General features: G+C 35.5%; 1 non-coding gene and 1 pseudogene across 1 annotated transcript; both read left to right on the top strand.

The window, feature by feature from the left end:
• The first annotated feature begins 2,281 nt into the window (after positions 1-2,281).
• Positions 2,282-7,575, top strand: LOC112031689 (L-ascorbate oxidase homolog; annotated as a pseudogene).
• Positions 7,576-9,704: 2,129 nt separating this feature from the next.
• Positions 9,705-9,811, top strand: LOC111983237 (small nucleolar RNA Z279/snoR105/snoR108). Its single transcript, XR_002879868.1, has one exon. It is a non-coding gene; the product is annotated as a small nucleolar RNA Z279/snoR105/snoR108 (small nucleolar RNA).
• Positions 9,812-13,112: the final 3,301 nt, after the last annotated feature.

Raw genomic sequence — 13,112 nt, 5'->3', positions numbered from 1 at the left:
AAAAAAAAAAAAAAAAAAAAAAAAAAAAAAAAAAAAAAAAAAAAAAAAAAAAAAAAAAAAAAACAAACAAACAAACAAACCTGGTCAGAAAATCGAAATATGATGGCGTAATAAAAAAAAAACATAGGTTATGAAGAGTGAAAATCCTAAGCCTATTGTTAGAAATCCTAAGTCTAGGAAGTCACACCTGGCTCTCCTGGCTCAGTCGGACAGTGTATACCGTCATGCCATGTGCCCGAAACGATTAAATAGTCGTCTTTCATCCCTTTATTCTATTTGGGAAGGCAGGAGAACAGTCTAATGATGTCAGAGCGGGATTTAAAGTAATATCCTGCCCTTTTTTGGCTATGACACTCATACATATGTACCAGGTTATGCCAGGTCAACCCTAATCCTAATTGTAGGTTCAAGGCATCGATAGATCCTAGGATCCTAAGGGTATTGGGTGCGCACTACTCAGGAGAGAGTCTATGATTGTGAAGGTAGTTCAGGGTGATGGAACCCATTGGGAGGGTCATTCCCCCTTCGATGAAGGCTATCATTGGGATTATGACCTTCCCCTCTCTTCGGTCCGTTAGTATTCGCTCTGGAGAGCAATATCTTAAATTGACCCCCCGCGGTATGCCGTAAGTTCGCTTAAATTCCTCTATCAGCGCCGGACTATCGACAAGGTATTGGAATCTACCCATTGTTGAGGAACAGTGGGAGCAGTAACCAGGAAACGGGGGTTTCGAAGGTTGAGAATAAGAGCTGAGAAGAAAATAAGGGGCAAAGGATGCCAAAACTTACACAAATGAGAGTGGAGAATGATCTCTGAACTCAAAGTGGACTTTTGTTAGATTCTGGGGAGGAAGAAGACGGAAAATCGAAGAAGCTCGAAGGGATTTTTGGATGAGTGAGTTTGCTGAGTATTCTGAAGATGTGTGAAGTAAAGAAAAATAACCTCTTCTGAGGGCTTATATACGGGGGCAGGTGAAAGGATGTAGTTCCTCCCATCCAAATCCCGAAGAACGACCCTGTCCGTTGGATCAACAATCCACCGTTGGATGCCAAAGACAAAACGTCGCCTGGAGCAATTAATACAACGCTTTGGAAACATGGAACTGACAGCAGCAATAATGAAGTGCCAATATTTATGCCTACGCACGTGCAAACTTGGGTTTATGAGCCCTTTTCAAACTTTTTATTCTTTTTCATTGCGTGGCAAGTCAAAATTTCACTCTTTCTCCTCTGATGCGAGGGAAAAATTAAAATTTTGAGGGGCTATTGTGGGGGGAAAAAGGTCCAATCTAACATAGTGGGCCTAGAGCCCCACGTGAGGATTACTGTGCGTCCGAAGAGAAGGAGATGGTAATGGCAAGGCTCGTTTGGAAGAAGGATCCCCAGAAAGAAGGATGGTTGCCGTCCGAGGAGACCGCCTTCCGTCCGAGGAGATTTTATTCCTCGGACGCGAATAGTATTGATTGATCAAATGTGTGGAAGGTCCGAATGATTTTCCTAGCAACCCCAATGATCAAGATAAACTCTGGGTATATCTGGAGAAGATAAGAATGAGGAAATATCTAAAGGAAAAACTGCTATCACCGCATTTAAGGCACTGCAGCAACTTCTCTGGCGACATTTATGTGGAGAAGACCTTTGAACAGTGTAACCTCACCTACCGCCACTCACAGAGAGCCAGAGGAAATACTTGACGTGACATGTACTCAAGTAGAGTCACAGATGAGGAACAAGTGGACGATGGGAATGATGGGGAAGGAGGTTATATAAAGGAAATAAGCTCCTGAGAAAAAGGGGCAGAAGGAACGAGGGAGAAGAGAAAAAAGGCTTTATTGTAACCCTAAGATCTGTATTCACCACATAATCAATAATATACCTCTTCGGACACCAATTCTTTATGTGTAAATTCATGTTAGTTTATGCTTAAGGGTTGTGATTAATTGTTGTCGATTCCATAATCAACCTAGCTCTTTTACCCATTCTCTACAAATTCATTGTTTTGGTCTTGAACCACAAATCCTAACTCTACAAAAAGAAAGTTAGATTTATCTAAGTTTTTTTTATAAATAAAAAATGACAAGTTTGAAAATAACATATAAGACACCAATTCCATGCACTTTGGGCGGGTCAGAGCTTTTTCCCGCGTATGAATCCTGCTGCGAACGACGTCGTTGTTTTCATTGTTGTATTAATTTCACTAGTGAATAGGCAAATCCCCAAAATCAAACCAAAAAGAAAGCCTTTCACTCACTCAAAGCAAAAAAACACACAAAACAGAGACATGAAGAAGCGGCAGAAAAGGAGAGAAATGGAGTCGGAGGAAGAAGACGAAAGGACAGAAAGCCAGAAAAACGGTACTACTGACTTTATTAGCAGTCTACCGGACTGTGTCCTTACCCACATCCTCTCTTTACTCCCAACCCGAGACTCTGTTCGAACAAGCATTTTGTCGAGCAGGTGGAGCCCTCTGTGGAAACTCGTCCCAGTTCTTCACTTGGAACGGTTGCGCAACCAAGATATAGTGTCCAACATTTGGATTCATCGCAACGCCGCCATTCCCTTACGCAAGTTTCACCTCCACTGGACCTCCGATTGTAACACGTCCCATGTCAACACAATGATCCAAGACACCATTCTGCGTGGCCGCATGTTGCAAGAGCTCGATCTCGACATACATAGTCATCCTGATCCACCTTTGGAGTTGCATCCTAGTCTCTTCTTTTCTACAACATTAGTGGTTCTCAAATTGGGAGGTGAGATTCTTCTCAATCCTCCTCTTGATTCCATCTTCCCAAGTCTCCACATTCTGTATCTTGAATCTGGAATTAGTTATGCAAACTGGGACTCTCTCCCCACACTCCTTGCTGCCTGCCCGGTCCTCCAAGAATTGTCTCTCACAGTGGCCGATAATAATTTCGATAATTTCGAAAATACAAGGATGCTCAAAATCATTGTGNTTTTTTTTTTTTTTTTTTTTTTTTTTTTTTTTGTTTTGAGATAATTGTTAACTTTCAGTTAACCCAAGTACCCAACTTGTTTACTTAAAAAAAAAAAAAAAGAAAAAGAAAAAGAAAAAGTAACAGCGTAACAGTGACTGAACAGGACAAGTTGTATTAATTCAATGAACCATGTGAAATGTGAAACCTCGCCCTATTAAGGAAAAGTCCATTGTTTCATTTTCGCATTGCTAGCCCACCCAATTGTTCAGACCTCCTTGCAGAGCCTATACCCAATAATAATTAACACCAACTCTAGCCCACTAACGAGTCAATGAGCCTGCATTGGGGCTTCTCAAAAAGGAAGAGGCCCATCATGTATATTATATAACCTGTACACCCAATTCAAAAATGAATGGAAGACAGGTAAAGAAGATGACCACACTTTCTTCAAATATGGAGCTTGACAACAATGAAGAGTAATCTGCTAATCATCATTATCTACACAATATCCTCCTTGTAATTAGAGATAAGGAATGACTCGCAATAGTGGGGAAAATCATCTACAGTTATGATAACATGTAAATGCAAATCAAAATGATAAATACAAATCAAATGATCATAACTTTGCATATTAGATTAATTTTGCAGTTGCATTACATTAATTAATTTATTAATGCAAATAAAAATGAAATATACAAATACACTAATAATTCTAAACAAAAATTTATATCGACCAAATATTTTGATAGGAGGAAAAAAAGATATACTAATTTCTATTAATTAGAACTTTTGATAACGGTATTTTAAATGGAATGGAAAAGGTAGATATAATCTCAAACAGATAATATATTTGTATAACTAATTTGATCAAATTTAAAGTATATCACATATGAATCATATCTATAATTCATTTGGATAAGAGATATAGCGAGAAGGAAGATCTTAAAAATCACTTTTCACGTAGAAATTTAGAGTATTGGTGTAGTCCTTGTGGCTTCTTCGAGATTTATTTAAAAAGGCCAAACTTTTTTTTTTTTTTTTTTTGTTCAACATAAAAAGAAGAACAAGATAGAAATGCAATTATGCAAATGAATATGCCTCGTTAATTTCTTTCCCTTACCACAGTGTTACTTGAACACCAAGCTATCGTCTTGGACTTAAAGAGTATCCCAAGCCTGATTATTGTGAATCTGTGATAGTCTCCTTGTTGAACATCAACAAAAACGCATAATCAAAGGACAGCCATGAGACTCATAAAGCCTCTCAGATTTATCACCTCGACATTCCTCTACTTCGTGACTGTATCAACCATGTTGGTTCATACCAGTGATCCTGAGATTTTCTTTGATTGGACAGTTTCTTATGCTCAACGTGCTCCTCTGGGTGTTAATAAACAGGTTGTTGTATTTCCATCAAACAAAATGGTTTTTGTTGTTGTTGTTGTTGTTGTCGTCGTCTATATATATACTTTTTTCTTTATAATGATGATTACTGGAACTTACTGGAATGTGTTTTTATAGGTGATTGTGATCAACGATCAATTTCCAGGGCCGCTTTTGAACGTGACGACTGATAATGTTGTTCATGTTAACATTCATAACAACTTGACAGATCCGTTTCTCATGACATGGTTGTAATCTATATATGTATTGAAACTTCTTCAATAACATAAATCCTATGCTCTACAATCTTATGACATGGTTCTTAAGTTTTGTTTGATTTTTGAATTTAGGAATGGAGTGCAACTAAGGAGGAATTCATGGCAAGATGGGGTGCAAGGGACTAACTGTCCAATATTGCCTGGTCAAAACTGGACATAACATTTTCAGGATAAAGATCAAATTGGAACCTTTTTCTATTTCCCTTCACTTCATTTTCAAAAGGCTGCTGGTGGATTTGGTGCCATTCGGGTGAACAATCGCGCAATTATTCCTATTCCTTTCCCTCTACCATACCAAGATTTCGATGTACTTATTGGTGATTGGTACAATGCAGACTATCAGGTATGCTGATATATATATATAAAAAAATAGTGTTAGACTTAGATTTATACTATCTAGTATCATAGTCCATATTTTGTTGTTTGATGGTTATGCATGTTGTTGCTTGTTACAGATGTTGAGAGCCTCACTTGATGTTGGGAATGGTTTGCCCATGCCAGATGCAATCCTTATCAATGGGCTTGGACCTAATGAAGCAACTTTTGATTTTCAACCAGGTTATATCTCACTTTACAATTCCTTTTTGGTTTCCTTGCTTAAAGGAATTTAAAGAGTAGGGTTTAGATTTCAATCTTTGGTTTAAATTACTTGAATAGAGTATGAAATGATAGGATTTGAGCTTAATTAGTATGGGAATGTTACAAGTGTTTTTGTTTGAGTACAAATCTCTTGATTTTAAATTCTTAAATCCAAACACAACCCTTAGGAAATTTAGGTTAAATTTCCTTCCATGTCATATGTTTTTGAAACTTTATAGGGAATACATGTATTGGAAAAGTGGTAGGGAGTTTATACTAAAGAATCATTATATTTGTTAAGAATTTCTTTTTCGAAAGGCTTAAATAGGCAAATTTAAAGTGATGAAAAAGCCGTGTTTATCAGTTATATTTCCCACTTTTATATTTGTATTTTTAGCCTCACATAGTTCAACCTTATATAGGATCATATTTCTCATGTAGATAGAATTAAGGCCTAAAACTTGTAAATTGTGGTTTGTTTCTCTGGCTAAAAAATTAAAGATTTAACACAGATTGTACCAAACAAAAGAGGAAAAAAAATAGTCAAAAGACATAGTTAGGGAATGGAATCTTCTTTTTATAATGATAATGTTAAGCTTGTAGTTGTACTCAAAGGATGTTATATTGGACAGAGTAATGTAATTCTTAGTTCAATGAATGTTTTTCAATGTGCTTGCTTTCTTTATTTTTTTTTTTTTAATTCAAGCATTTTATTGATGTTGCCATTATATTGCAGGGGCTACATACAGGCTTAGAATTTCAAACCTGGGCTTGAAAACATCTATTAATTTCAGAATTCAAGACCATTTGATGAGGCTAGTTGAGACCGAAGGGTCTTACACCACTCAAGATGATGAGTATGATAGTCTTGACATCCATGTTGGCCAATCTTACTCGGTCTTAGTCACAGCAAAGAACGACACAAATGGCACATCGTACCCTATGATTGCATCTTCTCGCTTTACTAAAAATATACTTTTTGGTCTTGGTGTCATTCGCTACCCTGGCTTTGTAGCCCATCCTTTGGGCCCAATTTCCCCAGGACCAACTCCATTTAACTATACCTACTCCATGTTACAAGCACAATCCATCAGGTAAAAGTAAAACTTTAAGATTTAATTTATTACACAACTAAACTATAGGATTTAAATTGTAATATGTCATTGGCAAATCCGCAAGGAAGCTACCACTATGGCCAAATTAACATCAGTCGTACACTCATTTTAAAGAATGGTGTTATATTTGATGGACACAAGCTTCGCTACACAATTAATGGAGTCTCATTTATACAATAGGACACTCCGTTGAAGTTGGCTGACTATTTTCGGCTTAGTGATGTATTTGAGCCTAACATTATGTTTGATACACCTAATGACAATGTTCTTCTAGTTTTGGGCACCTCAGTTGTTGATGCCATGTACCATGATTATGTGCATGTGGTCTTCCAGAATCCTCTTCAACAAATACAAACATGGCACCTTGATGGCTATAACTTCTTTGTTGTTGGGTGAGTCTTCTTTTCTCAACCCCTTTGTAAATCCAAATTATAAAAGCTTATAGTTTTTATGATGGTGCCATCTCTTTATTTGAAATGGTTCCATTTCGTGATTTAAATCATATATCATAATTATAAATGTGTATCTAATGTCATGTTTTAAATAATGTTTCACTTTGTTCATAAAAAAAGAAAAAAACAATGTTTCACTTTGTATACCACTTAACCAAGAAATGGACTTTCCTCATTTGAAATGGAAAGAATTATGGTTCATGCCAAATGGGGGATGAAACTTTTGCATCTTTTTCACTAGCAGGTGTTTCATGGTTATTGAGATTAGAAATGAGATATCATCCGTGATAACTAATAATGTTAAAAACTCATATCCAGCATTTTTATATGATTCAAACTACTTAAGTAGTGGTTGATAGATCATTATCACCTAAATTATGATTCTATTCTGATATAGTGAAAATTGGTTTATCTAATTTGCAGCATGGGGTTTGGAACATGGGATGAGAGTAAGAAGGAATCATATAACTTGTTCAATGCTGTTTCTCGCTCCACAATCCAGGTTTGTTAATAGACAACATATAATTGTGCAAGTTATGTGTAACAATTGTGAATCATCTTCTTACTTCTCAGTTAATTTTATTGTTAAAATTGCATAGGTATATCCGCTTGCATGGACAGCAGTATTGGTAAAGTTGGACAATCAAGGAATGTGGAATCTCAGATCACAAAATGCAGAGAATTGGTATCTTGGGCAAGAGCTGTACATACGAGTCAAAGGTATTGGACAGGATGACCCATCAACCATTCCTATACAAGATGAAGCTCCTATTCCTGAAAATGTCATTAAATGTGGAAAAACCACTTCTCTATAATTTTTTTCTTAGGTATAATTTAGAGTAGATTCAATTCTAGCTGAGCAACAGTAGTCATTTTTAATTTTGTGACTTTAGGAAGCTGATTTTTTTAAAGGACACGCAGGTACTGATTGTTTACTTAGACAACCAATTTATATGATTTCTTTTTTAATATTCACCTGTTGTAAGTGGTGTAATTAGTTGAATAATGAGCTAATAATTTTATTTATTTATTTATTTTATAGGAGTAGTGAGCTAGTATTTAATATGACATAATTCGGCCAAATCAACTAAAAATTTAGGTTAAGTTAGTGTCCTAATCCTTTACATAAAGCCCTCAAGATGCTAATTATATCTGAATTATTAATTTGGGTTAAGACGCTAATTATATCTAAATTATTAATTTTCTATTAGATTCTTTTGTTAAGAAATTCCTTGTTTACATTTTAAGGTTGCACTCTTTTATTTTATTTTATAAACTTTAAGGTTGCACCTTTGATTATTGTATTAGCTACTTCAAATGCCAATATAAATATTTTGAATATCTGCTCCATCTTGAAGCCATTCCAAGGGCAGATCTTGATCCACTGTTGGGATTTGATTTTAACATGTGACTTCCAAATGTGTGGAGAACATAAAAATAAAATAAAATAAAATAAAAAACCAAAGCATAGATCTATGAATAACGCCAAATTTTAACATCTATTACTACATAACAGATCAGAGTGCTTTACATTTCTTGTTGGCTGTCTTAGATCATTGAGCCCAGCTATACATCTCATATATATACTAGTTGTTCAAACTTTAGAGGAATTCAGAATCAATTTTACTATTTCCATGGAAGTGTGATGATATAAGCTTCACTTGTGCCGAATCAAACTGGCAAACTAATTCCTTACTAGTATAATTCTCATTTTCCCTAGAATGTGCATTCCTACTTCCTAGTCCTGTGTTATCAATTCATTCTTGAGAAACATGAAGCTTTCATTCCCAATATTATTAGCTACTGTCATGAGGATCACAAATATCTCAATAAGAGAACCGGGATAATGATCAAATATGTCCTTGCAGCAAAAAATTTGGTACTGTAGATTCATCATTTAGGATATTTAATCCGGCATCAACTGTCTTCTTGAATGATCAGATCATAGTCAATATACTCTTTGAGTTATCTTCCAAATTGCCACACAATAGCCCAAACATATAATTCCTTTTTCTTGGCTACTATTCATATCTAACACTTCTAGGCTTTGTACATAAAGTTCTATTTATAACCTCTCTTCTCATCATATAATCAATTCCAAAGCATATACCAAATACCAATTAAACATGAACTGTCTCTTGTCCCCCAGACAACTAAACTTTCAAAGTAAATGAGCTGAGCCTGAGCTACTACTAATTGCATAATGCATTTCTTGTACCAATCATATTGTAAACATATTTTTTATAAATTACTTTCAAAGTTCTAACCTTAAAATCAACCATTATAATTCTTGTAAATTTTTTTTTTTATATATAAAAAAAAAAAAAAAAAATCAACAATCACAACCAAATTAAGAGCCATGGAAACCCATCTTGCTTGTGCACAGCCATCTCTAACAGGATTTTAAGCATTTTTTTTCTCTTTGAATTTTATTGTCAGACGACTTAATCCACCAATAGTTTTTTCGTCTAGTGAGTCTAAGACTACAAATTATTTCACAACTTTTTTGAGAAGTTGCTTATTACTTTAACATGGCAGACTATGAGTAGTTATTTATCACTTATAGATAGATGTACAATTTTTTCTCCACCATTCATACTCAGTCATATCATAGTTATGGCAAAAATATTTGTGAAATAGTTTACACGTACTATATTTTTTTCTTCTTTGTCTCCCTTTTCTATATGGTTTTGGTACTGATCCTTCAAGGAACACGAAAGTCACAATTGTTTTTACTGATAGTTGAACCAGTCCTAAGCGACATGTCACAACCTGGATGATTAATCGATTAGTTGGGCTGTTTATTCATTATTATTGTCCGCATATACAGGGACGCAAGAAAAGAAAGGAACTTGATGGAATCCCACATCGAAAGAAAATATTGTGTATGTGTTGCAATCGCTTCTTTAAAATGGGAAATTGAAGCCAATTACAAACCATGATCCTTCAGGCAGATAACGGGATGTGATGAGTGGTTGGTTCTCGCTATTAAAAATGTGAGAAGGGTGTCCGCCCCAAAGCCTGGTTACGACAAACGGGCATTCTCATCTTAACCAATCTGATCCCCGCTTGAAGAATTACCACTTTTAAATCAGTCCAAAAGTTTTGTAGGCCGAACTCACGAATCTGAGGCCCACTCTCTTCAGAAGGAGAAATCTATATCCTGGGCCAATTGGGTACAGAGTGATTAGGGGCCACTCTCAATATTTTCGATTGTAATTCGGGGCCATTGCCAGACGTCAACACCAACAATAACTAATTTTTTTTCTTGCTCGCTTACTTTTAATTTCTGGGGCTTACTCATTTTAAAAGAGCAATTTTGAACATTTAGGGCCCGTTAGGTCATAGTTTAAAAATTGTAAAAATTATTGTTTAAAAAGTGTTGTTGAAAAACATATTTTTAGTGTTTATAAAACAAAAAAATGTGTTTGGTATTATAGTTTAAACAATATGTTTTTAGTGTTTAAAAAACATAAAAATGTGTTTGGTATGTGTGTTTAATTTTATAAAAAAAGCTGAGCAAAAGTACAAAATAATATTTTTAAATCAGGAGAGAGACAATTGATAAGGTTGCTTTGGTAAAGGCATGAAGAGAGATGAGAGGAAGACAAGAGACAGCAATTGATTAAGGCTGATCAGGTGGGCCATATATTTTTCAATTTTATTACCGAATTACCACTCAAATGTGTGTTTATTGTTTTAAAAACAGCCCGGAGCATGTTTTAAAAAGCCCATGATTTTGAACAACATTTTTCAAACTTCACGTGAACAGAGATGAGCCACCAAACATGATTTTCTGGTTTTGGGCAGTACTGTTTTGTGTTTTGAAAACTAAACATACATTTTGAACTGATAAACCAAACGAGCCGTTATTTTGGGTTCGACGCTAACAATTCTTTTTTTTGCCAAATTTTATTGGTGAAACTACATTTTTCTCAAGTTTGAAGCGACAGTTAGTCCTTTAGCATAATTAGTCTTTTAAGTTTTAAAATTGAATTGTATTAAATAGTTGTAAAGTTGTAAACAGTGTTATGTAACTAACAGCTGTAAATACGTGGTTAACAGAACAATAACTTGACATTTTTACAATGATGTGGTATGTTTTTAATTAAAAAATTAGAAACTAAATTTCCACGTGAGAAAAAATATTCATACCAAATTAAAAAATTTATTTTCTACCTATTGAAAAAACCCACAACGAGAGAGAAAGGGAGAAGCAGTGACACTCTGGCACTACTGTTTGTCTTTGACAGCAAAAACTTGAGCGCCTTCGTTGCTTCGTCTGAGAAGTGGTGAATTAGCCTCAATGACAGTGTCGTCGAAGCTAGAGCAATATACTCGTTCTCGATCGCGAGCCACGCCGCCGTCAAGAAATAAACCAAAAGCTAAGCCGACTGAGCCACCATAGCCACTTGAGCTCACAGAAATAAAGAAGGTTTTGAGGTTGAGATCTAGGGTTTGGGATTCTCTGAGGAAATAGCTAGGAAGAATTGTGAGCCAGAAATGTGAGCCAATGCGCACTATGTTGTTCTCCAGAAATGTGAGCCAGAACTGAACGAGAGAATGAGAGAGAGTGATGGAATGGTAATGGCATAGTGTAAACTAGTGTTACCTGAATATTAAAGTGTAATTTTAAAAATTTTAATTAATTTATGAGAAATGTGAGCCAGTCAATATGATTTTTCAATTTCATGGAAACTATTTTTTTTTAATTAAAAACATGCCACCTCATTAAAAAATTGTAAAGTCATTATTCCGTTAGCCACGTAAGTAACACCGTTAACAGCAGTTAATAAAATGACCAATGCAACTCAGTCTTAAAACTTAAAGGACTAATTGTGCTCGTTTCAAATTTGAGGGACTAATTACACACACAGGGTAAACTTCAGGGACTAATAGTGTAGTTTCGCCAGGGACTAATAGTATAGTTTCGCTAATTTTATTCAATGCGAAGCTTGCGTACGCAAAATTGTTAAGAACAAACAAATCCTAAACCCATGTCCACGGAGCTCAGCCACAAAACTTGAGTAAAACCTACTGCCTAGAAAATCTCATCACCCAATTTCCAAAACTTATTCATTATTATGATTTTTTAATAGAATTCAATTTTCTTTCTTATGATTTTTTAATTCAATTTTTAGTAAATATAAATATACAAGATTATTATAGGACAGTAATATTTATTTTCAAAAAATTTCCTTCGAAATTTATCATATTTATCTAGCATCAATTCTAAGAAATTTATCATATTTATATAGCATCAATTCTAAGTTGTAACCATCCGCAACCGTTCTTTTTTTATAGAAAAAAATTAAATAAAAAAGAGAGTTTGTGTGTGTTCACAACCCCCTACTCATTTGAACTTTAGAATATATGGCACATTCGTGTTGGACTACTTGAGCAATAGTGAAGCGTGTCACCGCTCAAACCCAAAGCTCTTGGATGGTTGCATCGCACCATATCAATTGTTGGACACTTGATACACTCCACCATCAAAAGTGCAACTTAAAAAAAAGATGTTTTTCTTTGTACCTAGCAACAGAATGCATGAATTCAAATCGTCATATAAGCCAAAATATCCAAAAACACACACACAGGCCATGCGCAATGCTGATTATGATACGTCTGTCAACACTATCATACTAAACAATAAAACCAAACGTAATTATCAGAGAAGCTAAAACAACTCCTCCCATGAATGGTTTTTTTCTTGAAACCCCATTACCAAAAGGTGTGTTGCCCACTAAACCTTGCTGGTTATTAGTCCCAAAAGGCTGATTTTGAGATGAAAATGGCTGATTAAACCCTGATAAAGGCTGATTGGTAGACGAAAATGGCTGGTTAAACCCTGATAAAGGCTTATTGGTAGAAGAAAATGGCTGATTAAAGCCTGATGAAGGCTGGGACCCGCAGTTTTGATTAATAATAGGATTATCACTTGCCTTCCACACAAGCTTCCCATCTTTGCCTCTTATTTGCATGTCCCCAGAGTCAAGCAAATTTAATGTCTTCAAAAGCTTCCCATTGGCCTTTGTGTCCCATGCAGATCGACTCCCATCAAATATTTCAAGTCCCACATCTGAAAAAACTAGGCTGCATGTGTTGATGTTGCTTATAGAAGCACATTTGGATACCCAAAAAATCACACTGCTTTCTTGGACTCGGATGTAACAAAAGTCACTTCCAAAGCCTCCAGCACCATTGGATGTTTCTCTTAGGAGATAGGCCGCATATTGTCCTGAAGGGGAAGTGAGGAAAAGCTGGGATGAGCTAGATGTTGGTGTGGTTTCATGACTTGGTTGGAGGCTGGCTAGGACTTCTTGTTTGGTGGTTCTTAAAATTGTACCTGCAGGGGACAAAGATTGAG

This window comes from Quercus suber, unplaced genomic scaffold (genome assembly GCF_002906115.3).
Source record: "Quercus suber isolate HL8 unplaced genomic scaffold, Cork oak 2.0 scaffold_389, whole genome shotgun sequence".
Lineage (NCBI taxonomy): Eukaryota > Viridiplantae > Streptophyta > Magnoliopsida > Fagales > Fagaceae > Quercus > Quercus suber.
The sequence above is the reverse complement of the archived record's forward strand: the minus strand, read 5'-3'. Positions and strand labels throughout refer to the sequence as shown.